The sequence below is a fragment of the Hemicordylus capensis genome, chromosome 6 (genome assembly GCF_027244095.1).
Source record: "Hemicordylus capensis ecotype Gifberg chromosome 6, rHemCap1.1.pri, whole genome shotgun sequence".
Lineage (NCBI taxonomy): Eukaryota > Metazoa > Chordata > Lepidosauria > Squamata > Cordylidae > Hemicordylus > Hemicordylus capensis.
In genome coordinates this window covers 69098968-69126514 of record NC_069662.1, presented here as the reverse complement: position 1 = coordinate 69126514, position 27547 = coordinate 69098968, and the positions used below count along the sequence as shown (strand labels likewise).

General features: G+C 44.9%; 1 protein-coding gene across 10 annotated transcripts in view; it reads right to left on the bottom strand.

Annotated features, from left to right (window-relative positions):
- LOC128329859 (poly(rC)-binding protein 3-like) overlaps positions 1 to 5767 on the bottom strand; it is a 469417-nt gene extending 463650 nt beyond the window's left edge. For 6 of the 10 annotated variants that reach the window (XM_053261677.1, XM_053261689.1, XM_053261678.1 and 3 more), the window contains exon 1: positions 5226 to 5767. The gene's annotated coding sequence lies outside the window, so the exon portion shown is untranslated. The remainder of the gene's footprint in view (positions 1 to 5225) is intronic. The other 4 variants (XM_053261697.1, XM_053261695.1, XM_053261696.1 and 1 more) reach the window with 2 other exon arrangements.
- Between the last annotated feature and the right edge of the window lie 21780 nt (positions 5768 to 27547).

Here is a 27547-nt window from a genome sequence, read left to right as displayed (position 1 = left end):
CCTACCTCACAGGTTTGTTGTGAGGATAAACATAACCATCTTTTTGGAGAAAGAGCGGGATATAAATGTAATAATAAATAAAGTCTCAGTTTGTTTTCCCACATCCAACCCAGAACAGCCTCCAAACTCCGGTTTAGAGCATTCACTGCCTCCCCAATATCTGCTGACTTAAATGATAGGTAGAGCTGGGTGTCATCTGCATATTCTTGACACCGCAGCTCATACCGATGGATGGCTTCTCCCAGTGGATGTAGATGTTAAACAGCACGGGGGACAGAATTGATTATTGTGGCACCCCATAGGCCAAAGGGAGGAGCAGGCGTCCCCAGAACCGTCTTCTGAGTATGACTCTCCAGGTAGGAGTGGAGCCACAGTACAACTGTGCCCCGAAGTCCCAGAAGGATAAATGCACAAAAGCAACATGTAAATCAAAACATAAATAAAACTAGGGCTCCCCTCTGTTTTCAGGCTCAGTATTTCAATCATGATATATCCATTCCTGAGCCAAAAACATCTTATGTTGTTTAAACAGACCTTTCCCAACAAAAAGCTTGCACAAACCAGTTTAACTATGGTTTTTAAGATGTACACAAACTAGCATGATGCTACCTGGATATGAGACTGCAATTCCAGTGGCTGGCATCCTGACTAAATTATTCAATAGTACTACTTAGGAATTACTCTAAGGGACTACTAAATTTTAATAGGACTTTCTCTAGTAAATTTAATCAGGATGTTAGCCACTGACTTCAAAGTGAGCACCACTGAGCTGGATTTATTTCTGAGTAAACTTGCAGAGGATCAACCTGTAAGCTAGCAACTTGCTACAAATTAGTCTACTGCTTTATTTGAATAGCTTTAATTCTGGAACAAGAACTGAAATTTGAAAACGACACCAGGTGTCAACTTGAATAAGCTACAGAAAAGGGAAAACTATGCCCCAAAAAGGAAATACAACTATAATATTCCATGATATGCAAAGTGGAATCTAATCTCTGATGTTCAAGTACTTGAATCCACCACCAGACATCTTGCATTTCCCTATATTAAACCTGTAGTTTGTGACCCACTGAACCAGTTGCAGCCCTCTTTGTTTATTTTTCGATGCCTCTTCCATTATTGTACTTGCAGACATGTAACCAAAAATAAACAAAAATGTTTACCAAGCTTCTGGGCTGCTTTCAGCTTGATGGGTCACTAATTGTACAAGCCTGTCCTATGTTAATATAGTAAGGAAACTTTACACCTGTGTACAATAAAGCCAGTCGGTGGTCCCTGATGAGTGTTTCTTCAATGAGATACCTGTTTGTACATATTTTTTGTGCTGCATTCAGCCTTTACATTTTCAAGTGTACACTTAGAACCAACTTAGTGCATTAAAAACATAAGTGGTCCATAAACCTTGATTTTGTCCATGGACAAAATCCATGGACAAAATCAAGGTTTATGGACCACTTCAACTCAAGGGTAAATGCTAACACCCAGACTAATGCTGATGCAATGGGAGATGATTTTCAGTTATCTCCCCTCTGAAGCCCACTGTGTCTTCTGAAAATATGTCCCAGAGGATCACACAATGGACTTCAGAGGGGGAATTGCTCCTCCTCCATAGCACCAACACAGCATTAGTCTGGCTGTCAGCCACCACCTGTTTAATCTCATTAGATTTATACAAATATGAAATTTCAAACCTTGGCAGCAAAGATATCTGGAGAAGAGAGCATTCATAAACAAGAGCTCAAGCCTTTGTTCTAATACACACATGTGCACGTGAGTGTGCCCAGGCTCATTGGCTCAAGGGAGAGGAAGCGAAATAAACTCAGCTGCCAGAAAACTCTGGCTGGAAATGAGCTCTGGAGAGCTCGCTCGGAGCTCTCCGGACCAGTGTTCCTTCTAAGGCGTGCGCACGTGCTGACAAGTTTTTTTAATGTCTGATCAGTTAATTTTAGATCCCGCTCAGGTTGAATCAGGAAGGCCCCATTCTTAATGCACGTGCACACATATTGTCATGATACTGCCGCTCAGAACAAAATTCATTCTGCACACAGATGAAAAAAATTAGAGAGAAAACTGCTCAGGACCCCGAACATGCCCACATGCACGTGACATCACATGGGAAAGGGGCATGGTCAGGGCTCCACAGAGCTCAAGCGAGCTCTCCAGAGCTCATTTCAAGCCAGCATTTGCTGGCTGCTGTGTTTATTTCACTTCCTCTCCCTCCAGCGGAGGAGAGAAGTGCAATAAATGCACCCTGCCTGCAAACACTGGCTAAGAATGCATTCAGGCAGGCTGGGGCATGCAGCCCTTCCCAATGGCGGCCTGGGTTCTTTGAACCCTATTGCCCAATGGTAGCTCCGTCCCTGAGAGTGACTTCAATCATCTCTGAATTCATTCACTTCATATTAAGTATGTTACATGCCCCACTGAATCAAAATTCATTCATTTGCACTAATCTGAAATCAGCAGAATTTTTATGTAGGTTTATCAGACCCATAATTAGCATTTGCAAAACAACACCAAGTTTGTCAGATGGCATTACTCTGCAAATGTTAATTATGGGTGTGACTCAGCCAAATGTGAGTACTAAAATCATGTTTCTCTCTGTAGTTGTTAAGCAAGTGCTTTAATCATTCCCATCACTTTCAATGGAAGGTCATATTGGGCTGGATTCTGCCCTATACTTGAAACTGTAGTGCTGAATATGTCTAAGTGCATAGCACATGTTGTGATCTCATTTCCTTGCTTCATTAAAATACATCTAAAATGTCATTGTCAAATGTTTTCATTTCCAGAGATTTCAGAGAAGCAGACTGAATTAATATACATATGTAACAGAAATTTCTGCTTGTAGTATACATCCCTGTAATGGAAAGGATCTTTCCAGCCTTAGACTGGCCAGTTAGTAGGGGAAAGATGCAGAATTCAGAATAGTTATCGGACAAGCACCTTTAGTCCACTCAGCTGCAAATGAAGCACTATGTATTTTATTCTTGCTATAGAGAAAGTAAAACAGCATTAATAGTAACAAAAGATTTGCCAAGGATGACCATATGCTAAACAGTTAAGAATATACATTTTCTAAAATACCTATAACAGTTGATAACACAGATTTGCATGTGCCATTTTAAAAGTTAACTATATTATTTAGCTGGCAGTTCAATATTAGTGAAATTGCTATTTTTGCTAGGAGCACAAGTAAAGAACAGGGGGCAGTGCCTTCTCTAAGTCTCTCCACCATAGAGATATGTGGTAAACTTTGGACCTGTTATAGATGTTATTTTAAAAGTATTCGGGTGCACCATCCAAAGCGGGACTGAAAATCTCGCTCCCAGTGTGTCAATCTCCCACACACACACACACCCTCGCACCACTCACGATTACAGCATTTGTTTGAAGAGAACAACACTGTAAACGTGATGGCGTGCACTTCTGAGATTGGAGGGCTCTGGCACCTGAAGTGCCCACCACCACACTTACTTCCATTCCCACTCTACGTTCTGTGTATTCATTAAAATAATACCTGAAAAGGGCTTTTGCCTTATTATGTCAGTCACAGTCCACAATCACAGGTCAGTCTAACATACACAGTACAGTACAGGGCACTAGTGCATACTGCACACTGTCCACATCTATAGTTGCTGGAAGTTCTCTCAGATAAGAGGTTGAAATGAGTTTATTATTCCAGGTTTCTTATGAAATGAGCTTATTATTCCAAACAGCAGCTAAAACCTAAAAATCATATAAACCAGATTAAAATCATATACCTATTCAACCTGAATTTCTACATTTGGAATGGTTATATTTTCTGAGTAAATCACTGAAAAACCACATCCACAGCGTTTCTATATGCAAAGTTTGAAAAGACAGCTGAACATGTGCACAGACATTTGAAGTCACATTGCCCATTATGGGGCAATGTGGTCTGGTCCTTTTCTCCAGCTTGGTCCTTCCGTCCACAGGTATCAGTGTCACTACTACAGGATTATGTGGTGTGACTTGAAGCAGAGGTAGGAACTATGCATAAATGTATGTTGTACCTTTTTGTATGCAAAGTAATCTTGACTCCAGCATAGAACTGTCATTCTGAATCCAAGTAAGCTATCACTGGAAATGTGTTCTTAATCTCCACCTTGGCAGTCTTTTAATATCTTTGAGATCTGAAAAAGGCGGTGGCTGAGGCAGGGCAGCAGAACCACACTACTGCTGAACTCCTTGTCAGCTGAATGCTTTCAACAATGAAGTCCAACTTTGCAATTCACAGAACTGAACCAGTTAGTATTTGACTGAAATTGCATTTTACCAAAGGGGAGTGTGGTTGATGATTGTCAGGATATTAGCTTTAGTTTTTATTAATTTATTTAACACATTTATCTACTGCCTCATATAAAACCTCACGGTGGCTTACAACTTAAACAAACAGCAGCTAAAACCTAAAAATCATAGAAACCAGATTAAAATTACAATAAAACCCTAAAACACTATAAAATAAAAGCCTGATGAAACAGGTGTGTTTTCCAAAAAACATAAACAGGTGTGTCTTTTCTTCTTTCTTTGGAAGGTTCCCAAACACTCTAGTGGTTTACATTTCTCATCCCATTGATAAATCTTTGAAGGGAGGGGGGAGTAAATTTGAAGGTGAAGAGGGCGCTGCGATTAACGAGCCATTCAGGGAGAGTTAAAAAGTGCGTGGGGTGTCTCTCTGGAAGTCCACGGGTGAATCACTTCCAGTGCTCAGCACAACCTTTCCCCGACCTCCATCACGGACCCCTCAAGCGCCCCTGGTTTCCTTGTGCAAACTCTCTTCTGCCTCCCCCACCCCCTCCCACTGTCGTCCCATGCATGGTGAGCTGCACAGGCGCCTCGGAGGGGACACTAGCATCGCAGGCAGCTCTTAGCCAAGTCCCCTGAGAATCGCTTAAATCAACGGAAACCGGGATGGGGGGAGAGTAGGGCGACTGGGGAGGGAGATTTGCTGCAATGTTTGTCCTTGCTATCAAACATGCAAGACAGAGATCAGTTCTGGTAGTTTTTATCTAGAAAGAGGGTGCTGGTCGTAATGCTGCTGAGGCTGCAGGAGAGATAGGCAAGTTGTTGGCTTTTTTGTTTCCCCTACAAACATGCAGAGCTCTCTTCTCCGCCATCCCCCTCCCTCCTTGCAATGCCTAAGGCCACAGACGCCCAATCGAAAGGAAAGGAAAGGAAAGTGAGGAAGAGACACAACTCACCTGAACAAGAGGTTGTTGTTGTTGTTGTTGTTGGGGGAGGTCTGAAAGGAGCAAGGCTGCGTTGTCACAAAGACTGTACAGTATGGCAAGCCACGAGACGTGGCTGGAAGCAGAGCAGAATAGTCGAAACCAAAACAAGCAGGGAGATGAATGAGCAGCAAAGAGCCGCGAATCCGGAGTGAGGAAAATAACCAAAGAGAAGAAGAAAATGGTCGGGACCGGGCAGGGGGTGGGTGGTGGTGCGGGGAGAGAAGAAACCAACTGGTTAAATGTTGGCGGCCTCCAGAGGGTCCTGCTCTTAGGGTGTAATTCCCAGGGTTTTACGGCGGCAAATGTTTTCGGTGTCTGCTGCTGCTCCGCCACAGCCAGCGGAGGCTTCGACGGTTGGCTCCTGGTTTCTGATGCTGCTCTCGCAACCCCAGCCCAGCCCGCGCTCCCGCTCCGGCAGAGAGGGTAGGCAGGCAGGCAGGCAGGCGCGCTCCTTGGTTCACTCCTCCCGCGCCAAGGTGGTGCGCGGAAGCAGCGGCGGCGACTGCTGCTGCTTTTAGGTGAGGCACCAAGGAAGTCGTTCCAAGCAGCCTGCTCCACAGGCGGCCAGTCCCGAATCCGGACGACGCCAGTCCACGCTGAGGTGGGTGGCGCAATCGATGCGGGCCAGCTGAAAAGCTGGAGAGGGGCTCTGGGCTACAGGGCCGCTGCCCCCTCTCTGTGGGGAACGGAAGTGCAGGGGGCTTGGGGGCTTCAAAGACTGGCGGCAAACAGGATGCCACATCAGGGCGTGATGATTCCCTTGCTGTTGAATCTTTGCTTCTTCTTTTAGACAAGCTCTCTGTTTCCGACAGTGGCCGATAAGATGTCCCTGGGAAAGTGATGACTGTAATAGCCAACCCCTGTTTGTCCTCTGCAGTCCATTTGCCATTGTGATTAATACTGTTCTCGATGTGTTTGTCTCGTCCTTTTAAAAAGCCATGTAGGACTAGTGACCATAAGCACATGATGTGCTGTGTGAGAAAAAACACTTCCTATTGTCTGTCTTGGACTTCTGCCAACCAACTTCATAATACTTCCAGGGATTAAGAGATAAAGAGAAAAACTTCTCTCACCACACAAACCACTATACTCCCATAGTCACTGGTTTCTCCTCAACAAAAATAGCTCCCCAAACATTTGATCCTTTCCTTCCAAAGAAGGGGCACCAACTCCTGATGCAAGAGACTTGCATTTTGGGCGGTATATAAATAAATAAAAATGGGGTGACTAGAAATATAAGCCTATGGCTCCATCAGAGATTTATAGAATGGCTTTTTAAAAAATCTTATTTTCAATCTTTTTTTCCAGCAACACTCACTCCTAAGGGTGCTACTTGTACACTGAAGACCAACTCACAAATTAATTTTTCTATAAAGTTGTAAGGCCTAAATATCCATTTGAAAATGTTCACTGGGGACAAACCTTTGTTTACAAGCATGTGCCAGGATTGGCTGCAGCAGGGAGCTGAGAGGGCATTTCCAGGGCCAAAACTGGGTTTCATGGGCACTGAGAGCGGGGAGAAAGAGAGGGCTCCCCCCCACACACACATCCGAATGAGCCTGCTCACCTATCCCAGCAGGCTGGCACCCTTTCCCCCAACTCCCACACACCCAAAGGCAAGCCTGGCATCCTTTGCTCACCTTCCCTGAAGAAACCCAGCTAGCTGACCTGTCTTCTGGGGACTTTCCCCTGCCAGTGTTGTGAGATGGGGGAGCCCCAGGGGGGCAGGCAGCAGCATCACAGTCAGTGTGGTGCTCTGGTGCTCCAGCCAGTGAGCCGCAGTGGCTGGAGGTGGGGAGCAACAAGCAAGTAGGAGGGAGCAAGGCACATCGTCAAGCCTTCCCCACCAGAAAAAGTCATATGGACACCTATGCCAGGCTTGTTACAGCATAATGTGGTTTTGTTTCCACAGTTCCCCATTTCTCTTTGATGTAAATGTACCCAAATAAATGTGCACAGGGTTGAAATCTTAAATGTACCTATTCACTGATGGGTAGGTGCTGGGTAGTCCACACTTGTAAGGACAGTGTCAGGAAACGTAAAGCTTATAATGAGCTAAGTATGACAAGAAATGTTAAGAGCAAGAAAAAGAGCTTTTCTAGCTGTGTTCAAACTAAGAGGAAGAGGAAGGCAATGGTAAGTCAGCTGCTCAATAAGGATGGTAATTGTTAATGGTAACAAAGAGAAGGCTCAGCTGCTCAACTCATATTTTTCCTCTGTCTTCTTCCAAAAGGGGAATTTTGCACAACTTCTCAAAAGCAGTGTGAATGGTAACAGTAGTACTCCCTGAGCATGTAAGAACCCTTTCAAATGAAGAAAAGTCCGTGGAGTGTTTGGGAGCAAAGAGATTGTGCTCAATCCTTTTCTACCAGCTATTTTGCTCTTCCAAAACACCCCTTTACATAAAACCTTGAGGTTTTAAATGCATTATAGAGTCCAGCCATTAACGAAAAATATGATATCGGAGCAAGAGGTTACAAAATAGAGTCATGAGGACCTAGTTACAATATAAATGATTAAATATGGCATTAGAAACCAGGCCACTAATGCCTAATAGTTAGTCATTAAAGCCCTTATGTTAGCAATTTTATTTTTCAGAATGGTTATTATTACAAACAAGACACTATGCATTATATATTTTTTACAGAACTTGTTTGTTTCTTATGAAAATAATGCTTGCTTTTAAAAAATGTGTTTGAGGAAAGGAGTAATTCAGGTTTGTTCAGTTTCACAATTCTGCATTTGCAAAAAATGTAGACACTCTGTTGAATCTGCATTTCCTACATATTTGCATTTTTGGCAGTGCTCCCAAGATATTAATAATCCATCAACATTTTGAACAGGTGACCACTGTGAAGTTGAGGGAGGAGCAGAATGTGAAATAATTATTTTTTAAGAAAAGGAAGATACTTGTGGGAAGGGACAGTGTTCTTCAGTATGTAAACCATAGGTGGTAAACCTACAGCAAAGCTGCCACAAATGGCATAGGCAACAGGAGTCTATGCAGGAGAGTTCATCATGTGGACCTGGCAATAGCAAGGAGTGAAGCCTACATTCTTGCCTATCTTTCCAGTACTGCAATACTATTCCTTCAGTTCAGGAGGCTAGAAACAAAACCACCCAAAAGCAGGTTCTAAATTGTTTGCTGCAAATGCTATAGTGCACTTGCTTAAAGTTTGGTCACCAGTGATGGAGAACTTCAGCTACATAGCTGTGCTGTGTATTTTGAACCTAGTTAATCGTGGACTCAACATCCACGGTTTCGCGTATCTGCCTTTAAGGCAGGGAAGAGCTGCTTCTGGCTGAGCTGCGAATGCCGCGTAAGCCTAAGTAGCTCCTGAAGGGGCTGCGCGGCCCCTTCAGGAGCTAAACAAAGGCGAATGCAGTGCCAGCCTTCATTTAGCTCCCAAAGGACTGCGTGGCCCCTTCAGGAGCTAGACTCCATCTGCGGCCGAATGGAGCCTTGCGACTCTGTTCAGGAGCCAGACCATGCCCCCGCATCTGACATCAGATATGGGGGTGGGGTGAGCGGGGCCGCCGCCGTGGCAGCACACGGCCACCAGCAGTCACGCTCTGCTGTGGCAGGGAACTCATTGCCCGTGTGTGTCTGTGTGTCTGTGTGTGTGTCTGTCTGTGCTCAGAGAAAAGTAAACAAGACAACCAACCCAACTACCTCTGCTCCATCACAGCCTGGCCCAGGGCACCAGTCCATCATCCCTGGCCTGGTGGTGGTGTGCATGTGTGTCAGCAGCACTAACAGGCTGTGACACATTCAGTTTTAGGTTAGCCAGGGTGAGCCGACAGTGGTGTTGCATCATGTGGGGGTGACCATGAGTCACTCACCCTCCACATCCAGCTCAGAATAGCCCAGCAGGGAGAGGTTGGCCTTCAGGAAGACCAGCTATTCCACCAAGCCAACATCCAAGCATGAGCAATGGGGTGTCACCCCATCCTTGTCCATGGAGAACACCATCTCACTCTGGACACTGGTTGGGGAGCTGCAGAAGAGCTGCCCAGCAACCGTTGCCAAGTCTGGCCAGACTTGGCAATGCATTGCCCAAAACTGGGCCAGATCCATCTCTGGGTTCACCACCACTGGCTCCTACAGGTATTGCAGAATGGTCTGCTCAGCACCACTGCAGGACATGTGTGGCACCTCCCATACCCCTGATAAGGCACCAAGGCACCTCTGTTTGAACAAATAGGTGGAAGTACTGGCAGTGTTGGCACTGCCAGGGAACCCACACTGCTGAACTGGGAAGCAATGTTGATGCTGGGTATGGGCACAAACTGCAGCTGGCATGTTGCCCTTAGCATGTTGGCACCATTGTTGGTGGCCATGATGCCCCAGTGAAGGTTTGGCCACCCAGACAGCCATTCCTCTACCTGGTGCCCAATAACTGTGACAGCTCGTCTGCCATGTGGTCTGTGTCCAGCAGATCCACATGCAGCAGAGCTCACCTGCGCATTGCTGCATGGGATATGTTGGCCATGCCAACAGCAGCAGATGCCATCCCTTCTCTCTCCTGCCCCCACCAGTGTGCAGTGTGAGACAGGAAAGCAGACTGCACTTCACTACAGCTGATCCACACATCTGTAGTGAAGTGCAGACTGGTGTCGGGCCCTGCTGACTCCAGAAGCCCTGACACAACCTCCCTGCATGCTTGGTGGTGTGTGAAGGTGGTGTGTGAAGGGATCTGGAGCAGCTAGCAGAAGCCGGAGTTCTCCACCATCTGGAATGGCTGGACGTCCAGAGCTATCATCTCTCCAATGGCCCGGGTTATAAGGTGTGCCTCTGGGTGACCAGACCACTTGCTCACCGACTGCACCCACTGCATGACAGGCAATGTGCCCTGCTTGAGAGCAGGAGCAGAAGCATATCCCTTGCCACTGCTAGTTGGGAACACAGCAGGCATCCTAGAGCTGCAAGCAGGAGCGAAGATGCCCAAATGATGCCGTTCAATGTGCCTTCATATTGATGACATCCTCAGATGCTTGGTGTCCTTTCCCCTGCTGACCTGTGCCCTTCAGTAAGTGCAAACAGCATGTGTATGGTCACTTTGGCAGTGCTCAAACTGGTCCCACAGAGTGCTATCAACGATCCTCAACCACTTGGATGCTGGCGGTACTAAAGGGCGTGCTAGCTGGCCACCGCCAGAACCCCCACCACTCTCCATCATCCATGGCTGAGAAGGTCCAGGTCCAACAGGAATGACTTCCTCCTCCTGCCTCTTCAGTCTCGGACTGAGCGAGGGTCGCACTGAGAAGGAGGATTAGTGGGGAGGAGGAGTGTGACCCAGCTGGACTAACAGCTGTCACCCCCTCCTCCATTTCCAGCAAGGGAAGAAGAGCTTCCCCCTACTACTTCTGCCTCAGCCTCCATAGATGGCTGCACTGCGGGAGCAGGCATCATCGGAAACATGAGCCTGTGCACAATGACCTCTAGGGGGACATTGACAAATTGGGGAGTAGACCCCCTCCCATCAATGTCAAAAATATATACATATATATTTTAAGAAATTCTATTAACTTTGCTGGAACTTCCCAAATAAAGCAGTTGACACATAGATCGGAGGCATATCTTTTCCAAAAGCCCGTACAGTTTCCAAAATAATCATAACTATTTAACATTCTTATGTTGGTTGCCATTATCTCTCTGTACAACTTCTTGTGCAGTGACTCCTTGGAGCTCTTTCCAATATATCATGTCGACATTAGCCCTTCCCCTTTGTTATTAGCTCTTTTATTAAACTCTAGCAGACTCTCTGTAGAGGCTTATTGGTAATTCTTATCTGTCCGAGGAGATTACTGACAGGTTCATCCATTTTGAGGAGAGACTGGATTTCTCATTTGGCTGTCAGTTTGTGTTCTTCATTTGTCAGGGAAAAACCTTAAGCTTTTCCTTCATTTGTCAAGACTTGCCTTTCCCATCAAAACCAACAAGATGGAACATTACTATTCATCTCAAGTATTTTGCAGAAATGCTGGAGGTGTGATGGAAACAGGACTGGTTACTTCTTGGAGATGAAACCCCTTATAATGTGGGAGTTTAGTGTCAGACATGCCAACATATTTCACTTCTGACTACCAGCAGCATATTTCAGGAAGATGTTGTATGCATATGGAAGTTTGCAAATCCACCAGGAGACAAGCTGTCACATGCACACAGTTGCCTGTGGCCATTTCCCAGAATGGTCTCACAATCTCATTGTAGAAATCCCTCATTAGGCTATACAACAACAACAACAACAAATAATATTTATATACCGCTTTTCAACAAAAGGTTCCAAAGTGGTTTACATAGAGAAATAATAAATAAATTAGATGGATCCCTGTCCCCAAAGGACTCACAATCTAAAAAGAAACATGATAGCCACCAGCAACAGTCACTGGAGGTACTGTGTTGGGGGTGGATAGGGCCAGTTACTCCCCTTGCTAAATAAAGAGAATCACCATGTTTAAAAGGTGCCTCTTTGCCAAGTTAGCAGGGGTAACTATAGAGCCTAAATGCTGTAAATATGCCTCTCTTCAATCAATAACCTTCAAAAGATGTTTCCTTCCAAATTTGGCTTACCTTCATGTAGGATTTTTAATGCTGTTTAATTATATTTTTATACTACCCCAAACTCACATCTCTGAGAATTGTAGCCACAATTCTACAAATCTAGTTGAAAGCTTGGGTGAATAAATGTGTCTTATGGATCTTTTTATTTTATGTATATATGTATCAAATTTGTACTATGCCCCAAACTTTCATCTCTGGACGGTTAACAATAGCATAAAACAAGTTAAAACATATACAAAAACTTAAAACAATTTGACAATTTAAAAAGCAACCACAGATTAAAACCTAAAAAATTTTAAAAGCTGAAAAGGCATGGATGAAGAGGTGGGTTTTCAAATGCTTTTTAAAAATTGTCAGAGATGGGTAGGATCATATTTCAGTAGGGAGCACATTCCACAGTCTTGGGGCAGCAACCAAGAAGGCCCATCCCGTTGTGGCCACCAGTCGAGCTGACATTTACTTGAGATGTGCATAAATGGTTCGTGCAAAACCAGTTCACCTCTAACTGGGGTCAGTTCGTAGGTTCAATCATGGACCGAACTGAACGAGGCCCAGTTCGGGTGAACTGGTTCGCACGAACAGGTGCAGCCGGGTGGGGACAGCGAGAGACGTAAAGTACTGCTTACCCTGCTAGTGTGGCTGTTGGTGCCACGTCCCCAAGCACGCTCCTCTCTCCTTTTACCAAGCTGCCCGCTCGGCAGTGGCTCAGTTCTTGCCTCCACGCATGCAGAGATTCAGGGACAGACGGTCCACAATTGACCATTGCCTTGTCTTCCAGCACCTAATTGAAAAATACAACTCAGTATCCCTATTTGCAGCCTTCATTGATCTCAAGTCCCCTTTTAATTCCACCCCATGACCCAAACTATTGGAAAATCTGGAAGCCTCCTCAATTGACCTATGCCTGCTATTCCTCATCCATATTCTGCATGATGACACATCCCTGAAAGCTAGATGCAACCCCCAAGGACACTTATCTAACGCCATCCTAACCCATAAGTGTGTCAAACTAGGTTGCCTACATGCTCCTCTCCTTTTCAACTTCTATATAAATGACATGGTGAGCCATCTAAACAACCCAGACGTCCACACCCTGAAGCTGGCAGAGAAACATATCTCCACCCTACTTTATGCTGATGACACGGCAATCCACTCAAGGACCCCCATAGGACTTAAAAGAGCACCGAGGGCCCTCACACAATACTGCAAGGAAGACCAACTAGGAATCAATTACTTTAAAACCCAAATCTTGGTATTTGCTAAGAGACCTAGGAAACACTCCTGGTGTATAAAGAGGAATGACATTGACCAGTTCTCATGCTTCAAATACCTTGGGGTGGTTATTCACACTTCTGGAAGTAGCCATGGTGAATATGTTGCCCAGAACACCCCATGGTGGATGAATATGTTGCCCAAAACATCCAGAGAAGCACTGCTGCCATTCTAAAATTCTTCTGATCAAAGGGGGCCAATACATACCCACAGTCCTTAAGCTATTTGAAGCTAAATCAATGGCACAACTTCTGTACAGTGCCCAGCTTGGCCCCTTTTCCGACTTTGTCCCCCAGAGCTCGTCCAATCCAAATTCCTAAGAGCAGTCCTACAAGTCCCCCATTGTGTCTAACGCCACTCTGCAATTGGAAGCAGGCCTGGTGGAAGTGGAAGCCAGCGTCTGGCTGTCCAAACTCAACTACTGATTGAGATTATCCCTCATCCCAACGGGCCTAGGCCCTTCAACACTGATGGATGACTTCCAATCCACATAGAAGCAATCTCTATCTGCAAAACTATCCTTACTTGGATTCTCCCTTCCCCACCTACTTTCCCTGGGTTACATGCAGGCCAGAACACTTATCAAACAGTGCTTAATTAACTCAGAACACCAAACTGATTTAGGTCCCCAAACTTTCTTCTCTCTGAAAATCTAAGGTACATAACAACATCTGCTGGATATCTCAGAGCTAAAAGTACCTAACCACAGAAGGAGCTTTACCCTGACTCACTGTGACTCCTTTCCCTCGGCTATCCTTGAAGGAAGATCTCTTTCCCGGAATGTTCTGTGCCCCCGCAACGCAGGGAAAGTTGAAACTATTGTGCATGTCCTCCTTCACCGCTTATTCTATAGAGACATATGAAATGCCCTAATCCTCACACAACCTGATAGGTCACCAGCATGCTCAGACCAATACTATGTCTTCCTATTACTCTCAGACTGTAATCCAGCGTTGCCAAGCTCTGCATGGAAGAATGCAGAATTTGCCTCTGGCTCTGCCTGCCAGCAAGCACTACTCTTCCAATCATTCAGCCCTACTGCTTTTAATGTTTCAGTTTATCTTTTAATATTTTATAGACATTGTCTTACAAATTTTAGCATTGCAACAATCTTATAGTATGTAACTTTTAACAGCATTTCATAGATTTTAGCCCTACTGTGACTCCATAGTCACATGCTACTGTTTTAGCAGTTTTACTGTAATGTTACAGACACTCATACTTCTTAGCCTTTCAGAAATCCTATAGTGGTTTTTATAGTAACCTTACAGTCTCTATGCTAAAAGGCATAGGCTCTGTTTTTTAAATCTGCTTTTAATTGTTTTTAATATTACATGATCCTTTTACTTTATGCTGGTCAAAGACCTTAATAAATATTGATGAATTCTGTGGTAGGGTGGTTTCTGTTCCATTCCCATTAGAGATGTGCATGAGCCATTTGTATACCCGCCGGCTGGGCGGGGAGTGTTTCCTTTAAAAAGCAGGTAAGGAGCTGCTTACTTGCTCATCCCTGCCCTGCTGCTGTTCTGCCGGTGGTGCCTGCTCTCCAAATAGCCACGCAGGACTGGGGCACTGTTCCCTGCAGCCTCCACATGGAGTCAGCACTCACATGGCCTGCGCACACACTTGTTTGCACTGACATTTTATATGGTTAATTCTTGAGATACCTTCATATGATTTTTATAATTCAGAACTGTTTCCATATTATGATATATTAGTATGAGTTTTGAAAACATAGTACATTGATTATTTATTTATCTAACATTAGAATAGATAAAATATTGTGTTACTAGCTGGGCCGAGTGCAGAGCATCTGCGCCTCTAGTTCACTGCTGCTTCCCCCCTTGCCACTGCTGCCACCATTTTCCCCGCCCACCTGCCACCACCATTGTTTTCTTCCCTCCCAGCCTCCACTGCCTTCTTCCACCCAGCTGCCTGCCTCCCTCTGCCGTTTTCTCTGCCCACCGTCCACCTGTCTGCCCACTGTCACCATTCACCGCTGTCTTTTTCCCCCACAAGCCCCTGACCCAGCTGCCACCACCACTTTCTTCCCACCCGCTCATCCCCGTCACTATCTGGCAGCTGCTCCCAAACTCTCACGAGAGCTGCCACACATAGTGTTAGCGACGGATACGCCTAAGAGAAATATAGAAAGAGATGTTTGGTTTACTTATACAACATCATGTTTATATTCCGATAGATTTAATTTTTATACTTTTTATATCACATATATATCTATTCCTCCTTGTAATTTGCATATTGTTTTGTAGAATTGCTTCTGAAGAAGATCATTGGCTCAAAATGCATAAGGCAACATTGGACTATTTAATGAAAGTTTATCAATAAAATTATATTGAATAATTCCATCAGCACCTTGGGAGTTTCCCCTCCTTTTTCTATTTTTGATCTGTTGGTGCTGTGTCATTTTTCTCTCCCTCCCTCTTCTTTCCCCCCTGCTGCTTCCCCACTTTGGTTTCTTCCTTCTTTCTGCACCCCTCCCCCATTTCTGATTTATTCTTTTTGCCCCTGCTTTTCTGCTTCCTTCCCTGCTTTCCTCCATGTCAGTGGACTTTCCCCCCACTGGCATAGAGGAAAGCATGGGGAGGGGAGCTCCTGCCTTGGTGAGTTGGCTCTCTTCCATCCGCCTAGCCCTAGTTCCCACGAACTGCCACTGGACAGAACTATTTCACTTCCAGACATCTGGCCAAATTTCTTTTCTCTCCCAGAAAATAAGGCTGGTCTTGCTTGCTTTCTTCTGAACAAATCCAGGAGTTTCCCCACACAGGGGCTTTACCCTGAATCTCCTCCAGAAGGGAGGGAATGTGTTTGCACTACAGCTAGATTCCCGCCGAGGTCGGTTCGATGTATTTGGAAGCACCCCACACACAAATCAGTCTTTAATGTCCAAATTTAGAAAATCCTGTATTTTACCAGATTTTGGGGGGATAAACTGCAGTAAATCACTGATGTAAGTCTTCACATTAACATGATAAGAGCAAGTCACATCCATGAAATGCAAATATTGTAGAAAGCTGCCCAGAGGCAAAGAGTAGAGAAGCCAGTTTTCAGGCTTTCTGTTCTTTGAAGGTTTTTGGAGGGGGGAGATCCAGAGAGGAGAGAGGATTTGCAGAAATGTACATGCAGTCTAAGCTAGGAAGGGGGCAATGCTGCAGGAAAGCTGACACATGCTGGGGACATGTGTGTGGGGGGGGGGGTGTTGGGGTTGTGGGGTGTGCGGGAATAGAAAGCCAAGGCTGATGGCTAATTAAGCAGAAGTGTGTGTTTGTGGCGGGGGGGCTTGAACAGAGCCAGATCACTGAGGGTGCTTTAACTAAACCTTAAGGTACTAAACCCTTGCAGGGGGGGAAAGAGGTGTGGCATCCCACCTCCTCTAGGAAGCCATTGGTCACAAGCAAAACATGGAAGCAAGATGTCTGTAAACCTACACAAAAGAAAACTCAGAGTAGAGAGGGGACCGGCTGTTTCCCTAATGCTATGAGTCTAATTTGAAATGGCTTAACTGGCCGGATACTCCGAGAGCTGGAAGCCCTGTAAAGACTCCAGGCATCTAAGAATAAGAACAAAATTGTTTCTGGTGGCTTCAACAAAAATGAAACAGTAAATTCAACCAATCTCACTGTGGATACAAGTGTATTGGAAACCAAACATGAGGAAGCTTATACAAGAATTGTACTGCACTGTATTCCTGCTAATGCCAGCACTGTTGTTGTGTCAGCCTGTGACACTGAAGTTATTGTGCTTAAGCTCACTGTGACACTCAAGTTCTTGTGATAGAGGACATTCTCCTTGTCATGGAGTGATATGATGGTGGTGTATTTAGCTTGGTAAACAGCATGTTTTAATTCAGCATATTCAAATTGAAGCGGGGGTATGGGTTTACCAACTTTTTGTTGGGGGTTGTAATTTTTATCCCCCAGTTAATTAGCAGAGCACTAAAGAAGCTACCCACTCCAGTTACAGAGTAGTTACAGAGTTTAGTTGTTGCAGCTATTTAGAGAAGACACATGGACATTCTTGTAGAATAAAATACTAAGTAGATTTATTGGTGAAATACACCTTTGGATAGGAAAGACCTAATCCGTAATCTAAAGAACTATATAATGAATAGGTGGTGGGGGGGGAGATGTTTCTATCTGCTCTCTAAGAGGAAAGGAAGGGATTCTTTCTGACTCTCAACAGGAAATACCTGATGAGTAATATCAGGGGTCAAAGAGTAGAGACAGGTAGAACAGTTAGGGAGACCCTTACTCACTATCTCTACTCCCAATGCCCCTAGTGGTCATTGATAGTTGGTGCAAAAGGTCAATGCACTAGAACTCCACCTCCAACACTTTTCACCGAATATGCCTCTGAAGTTGCTCTGTTCATGAAAGTGATCCCTAATGATAACGGAAACATAATTGATGCTTCATGTGCCTTCCAATAAAAACATTATATGCAAAATATAAATTTTATGAGTTTGTAGATCCATTTTACTTGGAATAACTCTGCTTCTATAGGACTCATTCAGTGTTCCGTCTAAGGTGTGTGTGTGTGACATTTTTTTGATATCCACTCAGTTAATTTTAGATCCTGCTCAGGCTGAATCAGGAAGGCCCCATTCTGAATGCATGTGTTCACACACTGCCTTGATACTGCTGCCCAGAACAAAGCTCATTCCGCACACAGATGAAAAAAATGAGAACACTGGACCCATTCACTTGAACTGAATGTAGACTTGAATATACAAGTTCAATTTTTGTTCTCATATGTGATGAAAACACACAACTTGTGGACAATAATACACAAGCCCTTTCATAACATTTCTGCATATTCCTGAAGTAAATTATCTGAGATAGCATCTTAGGTTAAAGGTGCAATCAATAACTCTTTTTTTAATCTTTTGAGGTACCTTTTAAGCTAGGCAAGTAAGTTTTAAGTGAACTGGACTGACAGAAGAGCAGATATGTGTGTTTTTCTAAGTTCATGTTGCTTTACATCAACAATAGCGACCTAAAAAAGTATTCCCCTAAAAAATTCCCCACTCAGATTTTGGTAGACTTTGGATATGTTTCTTGGGATTCCTTCCTGAGTAGGGGGGAAAAATTTCATTTTTATTGCAATCAGTTTGAGATTTAACCATAAAATGATTGGCCCACCCAGGGAAAGGAAGAAATCAATGCTGATCTTCCAAGTTCTTCTCTTTGAAAAGGAGGCAGCAGGAGCTGCAGTCGCTAGCTTGTGGGGAAACTGGAAGAGACAAGTGCTGTGCTGGGGGCTAGAGTGTCTGTCTCATCCACAGCTCAGCACTCTCCCAAGAGGAGACAGTCAGCTGACATAGTTGTTGCTGCAGGAGCAGCAGCAGGGACCAGAATGGCCTAGGAGTAGGGAAGGGAGTGGCGGGGGCAGCCTGCAGAGAGGGCCCTTGGGCGACTGCCTCTCCAACCTCTGTATTTGTTCAGGCGTCCCTCAACAGCTTGGCTCAGGTTGACTTTGGGACATTTACCTAACACAGGCCACAGCCTAATAGTGTACTAATGAAGATACATTTAGATAAAATTATGTTTACTGAACATAAATGACTCAGTTGCAAAGGAGGCGATACTGGAGTAATTTCCCTGAAAATAAGATACACAACACTTATTAAACACATGTGGCATGCTGCCAAAAATGTGTTAATTGTTGCAGTAAGGCACAAATGTTATCTGAAATGCTGGAATACATAATATGAATGGGGACCCATAATCATGTACGTAGAGGATGGAAGGGGCAGCGTAGAGGGAGCAATATAATTCTTCATTGTATTTTTTTCAAAGTAAGAAAAATCAAATGCATAAGTATAGAACAGAGTAGTCATGGCTTTGGCAGCAGTACATGTGAAAAGGTTCTAGTTCTCTTAGTGGAAACCAAACAAGAAGGAAAGCACCACACCAACAACAACAGAAAGGAAAAGCAGAAATGGTGTGAGGATGATATCTGTAATTAAAAACTCTAATGGTGACTCGTGCTGTTCTACAAAGGACATCTCAAATGCCTTTGCAAATTTCTAAAAGAATCTCCACAGTTAGATCCCTTTGATCACACACTGACAGTTATTTAGATTGGGCAGGTCTTGCCCCACTCCAACAAGATCATTAAGACCCTCTAATCAAACAATATCAGAAAAAGAAACCCAAAAGCCATTATACAAGTTAAATTGGACAAAACCCCTGGGATAGATGGATTTGAGGGGGGGATTCTATAAAGAACGTTGGTTCTTGATTTGTTTTTCTATAAAGAGCAAATCCCCCATTTAGAAATATTATTTAACAGTGTGCTAAACAAATAAAATATTCCAGGCTCCTGAAAATGAACCAGACTGACAGTCTTTCCCAAACAGGAAAGGACCCAGGTTCACTTATCAGCCAAGATGCAGAAATATTCAGTTCTAACAACCTGATTAAATTATTTCATAGCACAATATATCCTAAAGGATCAGTCTTTCAAAATATCAACTAATAGACATGTTCAGGAGAGTCCTCAGTATTCTTCACTTTAACAACCACACTAAGACCCCAGTGGCCTTATTTTCATTGGATTCTTTTAAAGCATACTGAGTGGAGTGGGCATTCACGTTATAGCACTTACATTTATATAGCAATAGCACTTACATTTATATACCGCTCTATAAGCGGTTTACAATGATTTAGCATATTGCCCCCAAAATTCTGGGTACTCATTTTACCGACCTCGGAAGGATGGAAGGCTGAGTCAACCTTGAGCCCCTGGTCAGGATCGAACTTGTAACCTTCTGGTTACAGGGCAGCAGTTTTACCACTGTGCCACCAGGGGCTCAAGAGGTAATACATTACCTCTTTGTCAAGCTTCAATTTGGTGACAGATTTATACATGTAATTGAGCCATTATATTCTCCCTCCATATATGTTAATGACTTAAACCATTTTATGTATGTATGTATGTATGTATTTATATCTATGTAAACCACTTTGAGAACTTTTTTTAAAAAGTGGTATATAAATATTTGTAGTTGTTTGTTAACTCTAATCCAATACAGATAATTTGAGACACCAAGCAAGTTTGCCCCTTATCTATCATTTGCTCTAGTTATTGAAGTTTTGGCAAACAAGCTTAGAAATAATCAAGTTATGCAAGGCCCTAAGAGACAGGGTTCCAGTCATATGGTGGTGAATCTGTTCTCAGACGATATCTTCATAGCATTGAGTAACCCAAGAGAAGCATTATCGCATTACCACATTTGCAAACTCTAACAATAAGCTTTCATCATGTCACAGGGTTAGAAATAATTTGTTTATCACATTGGGTCTTATCATGCCACTAATTCAACAAATCCAACTTCAGGAAATATCAGGCTTACAGATCTGCCACAGAACATCAGATACCTGCACACCATCATAACAAAAAATCTACAGCTTGGATGAGTCAGCAGCACTTTCTATGGGCTCCTCTACTCAGTCAGCATTTGCTATGTAATATGTAGCCTTTATCTGACAATAATTTGACCTCCCTTGTACAGAGAGAGTATTGGAGCTTTTGCCTGGTGTATTATGGATTTTAATGGACTTTTTAATCTAATCTGGTGATAATGGGGAAGAAGAAAAGAAGGAGGATCAGCCATAACGGCCGGCAATCACTGAAGGCAGGTAAGCAGAAGAGAATCAACACTTTCTTATCTACTAATGAGACTGTGTACCCTCTCCACAATCCCCACAAAGAACAGATATGACATTTTAGATGCAAAGCCTCACCCTTGTCTCCTGAGAATTCTGGACTGGAAAATTAGGAACATAGGAAGCTGCCATATACTGAATCAGAGCATTGGTCTATCTAGCTCAGTATTGTCTTCACGGACTGGCAGCAGCTTCTCCAAGGTTGCAGACAGGAATCTCTCTCAGCTCTGTCTTGGAGAAGCCATGGAGGGAACTTTAAACCTTCTGCTCTTCCCAGAGTGGCTCTATGCCCTGAGGAGGAATATCTTACAGTGCTTTACACTTCTAGTCTCCCATTCATATTCTAGTTTCCCATACAGAATTCCCACACACAGAGCACCAGTCACAACACACCTCATCAATTAATAATCATTTGATTACCTGGCAAGATACTGAGCTCCTTCTCATGAGCAGGGAGAAAGGGCTACCCGGTTTGCAGGCAGGAAGCCCAAAAGCGCTTACCTCCCCAAAGGCAATTGTTCTACCATCCCTGGGTGGGCAAATCGCCCGCACAGATGAGCACCAGCTGCTGCCAGTCGTTCCAAGGGCCTGGCTGCTGGGATGCGTCACTGCGTCCCACCCCCGAGCTCCAATAATGCACCATGCAAGTGTGCAGTGCATTATGGGGATCCCTGCTCCCTTCCTCGAGTCTGCCAGCCACAGCTGCTTGCAGCCATGGCTGACAAATGATCAAAAAAATGTTAGGAGAATGAGCTCCTAACCCTGTTTTGAAGGGTGGTTCCGTAGGTGGATTTGCTGCCATAGTGTCGCTGAGATCAGACCCGATCCCAGCAGCTCACACACATTTGCCAAGCCGGGCTGGGCTCACTTAGCCCAGTTTTGCACGCACGTGTGAATAGCCTCACTGTTTTCTAATGGCAAAAAAGGTCATCAGACTTTTCAAAAAATATCTGTGGTATCTGATAAGATGCAGAAACTTAGGAATGTCTTTGATCCATTTGTAATGAGATGCCAGAAGCGGGAGGGGATCTCAACTACTACCAACCAAGCTGCCTCTACTAATGGCCAGATAGACTTCTCTATTTTCTCTGTCTTCCCTATCTTGGAGATGCCAGGGAGGGAACTTGGAACCTTCTACATGCAAGCATGCAGATGCTCTTCCCAGAGTAGCCCCATCCCCTAAGGGAGCATCTTACAGTGCTTACATGTAGTTTCCCATTCAAATGCAAACCAGGGTGGGCCCTGCTTAGCAAAGGGGACAATTCATGCTTGCTACCGCAAGACTAGCTCTCCTCCTTGAGAGCCAAATTATGGCTCCTCCTAGAGCCAAATTATGAAGGAAGCTGATCGGCATTTGTTAATTCTTATTCATTCATTACTTGAGGACACATCCCTGAGAGTTAGGTGTAATTCCTAGGGTCATCTAACAAATGCAGTCCCCACTCAAAAGGGTGTTAAACAGGGCTGACCTCATGACCCCAGATGATGCAGCAATACTCTCAAGGACTCCTATAGGACTTAGGAGAGCCATGGGGATCCTTGCTTGCTGCTGTGGGGAAGACCATTTGGAGATAAATTATCCAAAAACACACTAAAGTAATGGTGTTTGCCAGGAGACCTGGCATATATATGGGATAAAAATTGAGCAAATTGAATGTTTTTAATACTTGGGGACTTTTCATGTCTTTTGCAGTAAAAAAAAAACCATGGGAATTGTGCAGCACAGAATGCACAGTGGAGTGCTGTTGCTACTCTAATTTTCTCTCTCGCTCAGAGGAGATAGCTAAATACCAGGCGCAATTAAATTATTTGAAGCCAAGTTGCTGCCTGGCACAACTCCTTTATGGAGCGGAGCTGGGTCCTTTTCCTAGCTTTGCCCCATTGGAACTTATACAGTCTAAATTTCTGAGGGCAGTATTTCAAGCAGCTCACTGTGTTTCTAATGCTGCATTCTGCTTAGAGACAGGACTGATTTAAGTTGAGGCAAGAGCATGGCTAGTCAATTACTGATTAAGGCTATCCTTGTTAGTCTACTTTCCTTAAGGAAAGTTAGTTTATGAGATCACCCGGCAGTGAGTGTGTGTGTGTGTGTGTGTGTGTGTGTGTGTGTGTGTGTGTGTGTGTGTCCCATCAACTTTGCAATGCCTCAATCAATATGAACCAATTGGGTACAGTTGTAAGGACACATAGGGACATCTCAATAACATAGTTAGTGATGAGGTCATCCACCCCACTTCAAGATGGCGGATGCATACATATTTGAGGTACAAGTGGACTAACTTGTGAACCACCTAACTGGTTTGAACCAAATTTGCTACAGTTGTAGCAGCACACCAGGTCGCCTCAATGGTATGGTTTGTTATGATGTCATCAACCCCAATTCAAGATGGTGGAAGCATAAATATTTGAGGCACAAGTGGGCTAACTTGTGAGGATAGTAACTATCAATTAAGATTATAGTGAAAGGCAAATAGGTAGATTAGTTCTCACCAGAACAACTTATTGCCTATTGGCCTTGCTACTTTAACATTGGTGGATGGATGTCGGACCATATGGAAACAATCCTTGGTGACAAGACTCTCATATTATGGGCTTTCCCCTGCTTACTTGCTCTCTCTGGGTTATGACCAAGCCAAAACACTTCTCAAACAATGAAGCTATTCTCATGACCAGCAAAAACAGGGCTCGAGGACTGAAGGTGGGGTTAGCACTCCCATGTGAAACTTCGGCAAGTCCTCAAAACAGGGTCACCCAGTTCCAAGCCCCACTTCAAAAACCAGGTTTAGCAAGCAGAGGAGGTTGCCTACACCCTCCCAGTGCTTGTGTGAAGCCACGGGACGCTGCTTGAGGCCTCCTCTTCACAGAGCTATCATAAAGCCTGGATACCAGAGTGCCCTGCAAAGCAAGCAGAATGCTTGGAAAAAGCCTGTCCAGCAACAGCACTGAGCACTCGCTCAAACCTCCTTAAAGTGTCAGGCACCTTGCAAATGAAATCAAGGGAAAATAGGAACATATTCCACCACCACCCCTGTGCCATCCTTATGAGGGAGCAGCAGCCCCACTACCTGTGCAGACTCTGCAGCTACCTGCTATTTCCTTCTTCCCACTGCTGCTTCAGAGTGGGTCATCCTCACCAGATCGTGATGCTGGTGACAGTGACCTTGGATCCCCCCAGGACCAGGTATGCAGCAGAGAAGAGATGGAGTACCATGATGACAGCTGCAAGTCTCCCAGGGAGAATGGTGGGGAGGGAGGTGGGCAGGTGCCAGTGAGTCATGCAGAGTGAGCAGCAAGCCTGAGGGGCAGGAACAGAGAAAACAGAATGCAGCTTGCCCTGGACCTTGTGGCACACACAGCAGCTGCCAGGGAGTGATCTGCGGAGACCCTTTGTGTGATTGACAGGAATGAGGAGGCTTGAAAGGAGGCAGACAGGTGTGCCCACATAGAGGCTGCCGCAGCTGCGCAGAAAGTTTTTACAGAGAGTGCTGCTTCTACAAGGGCAGCTATTGTGGAGAGTGCTGCTTCCACAAGTGCAGCTATTGCCAATGCTAACTGGGCAAAGAGGCACCTTTTACCATGGTGATTCTCTTTATTTAGCAGGGGGAGAGTAAATGGCCCTATCCACCCCCAGCACAGTACCTCCAATGACTGTTGCTGGTGTGTGTCTTATGTTTCTTTTTAGAATGTGAACCCTTTGGGGACAGGGAGCCATCTTATTTGTTTATTTCTCTTTGTAAACCACCCTGAGCCATTTTTGGAAGGGTGGTATAGAAATTGAATTAACAACAACAACAACAACAACAACAACAACAATAATAATAATAATAATAATAATAATAATAATAATAATAATAATAATAATAATGCAAGTGAAGCCATGCGTGCATGCTTCCTCCACTCAGATGAAGCCTTTGAACGCAGCATGCAAGCACACACAGCGCAACTTGAGAGGATGACCCAGCTGCTGCCTGGACAACTTGTCTATCCCCCACACCCACAACCCCCTCCCCTGCAGCTGCCTGCGTACCCCGCTCCTTACTACTATCCAGTGCTGCATGGGCTGCCACTCTTGCCAGGCATGTGCATAGCCACAGTGGGAGGGGCAGGGGCTGATCCTCAGCCACCTGCTGGTGTGGGTGCTTGGAAGGGAGCTTGGAGGAGAGGGGTGGGCCAGGAAGCTGCCACTTCTGGCCCTCTAGCCACTCCCCTTTAGCCATGTCAGCACAGAGGTAGCCAGCTGTCCATGACCACTGGGCCATGTTCAGAGATTGCAGACACCTCTCATGCTGTGTGAATCTGGCAGCTGCACATCAACCACCCTCCAACCCTGAGACCTCAGAGGTCCCCCAGGCTTGTTGTGTATGCACCAGCCAGTCCATAACAGCGCATACCCTCCCCACAGAGCTGCCAGTGATGCCCCCCCATTCCATGGTAATGCTACCCTGCACTCACCATGCTAAAGCAACATATGTATGCATCAATAAAGCATTTGAGTCACAGCAATGCTCTCTGTGGTAACATTGGGCAGTCAATCCTTGCACTGGACCATCCAAGGCTGGCCACACCCATTCTCTGGTATGCCTGCAATGTGCTGTTCTGTGGAGAGGAGTGCAAGCCATTATGGGGGGCTGGGGCTGGAGAGGGGGCTGCCTGGATTCAGGAGGACCACTGGGCCAAACAGCTGGCATTCCAGGGCAAACTGCTCATCCCCAGGGATCACGCCTGGACCGAGATGGTGTCAAGGGGAGCCTAACCATTGGGCAACACTGTGGAGAGCAGCTGCAATCATCTGCCGCTGCCACCACTTGCTGGAGTGGCCATGGATGGGCAGGAATGGGAGGCTTGGCTGAGAGGCTGGACACTGGGTTGATTCATTTATCAAATACCTTTTTGGAGAAAAAAGGGGGGCAAAATTTGGCTAAAATAAAATATAATTGGAAGCCCTTACTAATTAAAAAAAAGAATAAGGGGGGGGCATGGAATAGGCACACAAATTAGGAGGGATGAGATTTCCAAATCTTAAAATGTACCATGATACAGACCAAGTTATTACATATAATCCATTATAATTATTGCAGTAAATATTGCAGTATTACAGTTATTACATATAATACATTATAATAGAGACATTCCCTGGGAAGGTGGTGGAGCAGGTGCAAGGATGTGGGGTGGCTGTGGTCTATAAGAATACCATCTCCCTTACCAGGATCCCTGCCAGGGAATTGGCCTATACTGAATATGTGTACCTAAGTCTAGAGACTGGGACTTCTGTTGGTGTACCGATCACCCCGCTGCCCAGTGGAATCCCTAACTGAGCTCATGGATCTGGTTGCAGAGTTGACAGTAGACATTCCTAAGCATCCTCTCTGACCCACTTCAAAGTCAGCCCTGTGGAATTTGAAGAACTACAAGAGCTGAAGCAATGAGGTAGACAACTAGAGCACAAGTGGCGAATCTGACAGGTCACACAACACAGAGGCACATTTCATTCATTCATTCATTCAATTTCTATACTGCCCTTTCAAAAATGGCTCAGGGTGGTTTACACAGAGAAATAATAAATAAATAAGATAAGATGGCTCCCTGTTCCCAAAGGGCTCACAATCTAGATATTTGAATATCTATGCTCTGGCAGTGCGGGAGGCAAACAAGTAGTTATTTTCTTCCTTCATTGCTTCCACAAATTCATGTCCAGGGGAGTTGTCTAGGGTTGTGAGGGGGCTAGTATGTGCCCCCTCCCACTTGAATTTGAATTTGGAGCCATCAGTCACTCACTGTGATGTCTCCAATGACTATTTTGCGGATAAAATGTCTCATATTTGGGTCGAACTGGATTCCACAGTTACTGCAGAGTCTATTGTGGAGGCTTCCAGCAACTCCTCTTATGAGATTAGACTGGATAACTTTCAGTTTGTGACTCCTGAGGAAGTACACAAACTGCTTTGGACTGTGCATCCTACAACCTGTTCTCATGACCCTTGCCCAACTTGGCTTATCTCACCTAGTAATCATATTATCAGAGAGGGTCAGTATTATGAGTGCTTCCCTGAGGGAAGGCAGGATGCCTCCTTGTCTTAAGGAGGCAGTTATTAGACATTATTTGTAGAAACCTGCATTGGATCCCTCAAAGTTAGTTAATTCTGAGAGGGTTGGGGGTGGGAGGCACTGCTTTGCAGTGGTTCCACTTTTACCTCTCGGGCAGATTCCAGATGGTGTCCCTCAGAGACTGTTGTTCTTCAAAAACTGAACTTCGGTATGGTGTCCCTCAGGACTCCATATTGTCTCCGATGATTTTTAACATCTACATGAAACCGCTGGGAGAGATCATCAGGAGATTTGGTGCAGGGTGTAATCAGTATGCTGATGACACCCAAATCTTTTTCTCCATGTCAACATCATCAGGAGAAGGCATAACCTCCCTAAATGCCTGCCTGGAAGCAGTGATGGGCTGGATGAGAGGTAACAAGCTGAGGCTGAATCCAGATAAGACGGAGGTAATTATTGTGCAGAGTTGGAAGGAGATTATTTTGATCTGCCAGTTCTGGATGGGGTCACACTTCCCCAGAAGGAACAGGTACACAGTCTGGGGATGCTTCTGGACACAAAGCTGTCCCTGGTGTCCCAGGTTGAGGTGGTGGCCAGAGGTGCTTTTTATCAGCTTCGGTCGATACGCCAGCTGTGTCTGTTTCTTGAGATAAATGACCTCAGAACAGTAGTACATCTGCTGGTCACCTCCAGACTTGATTACTGCAATGTGCTCTATGTGG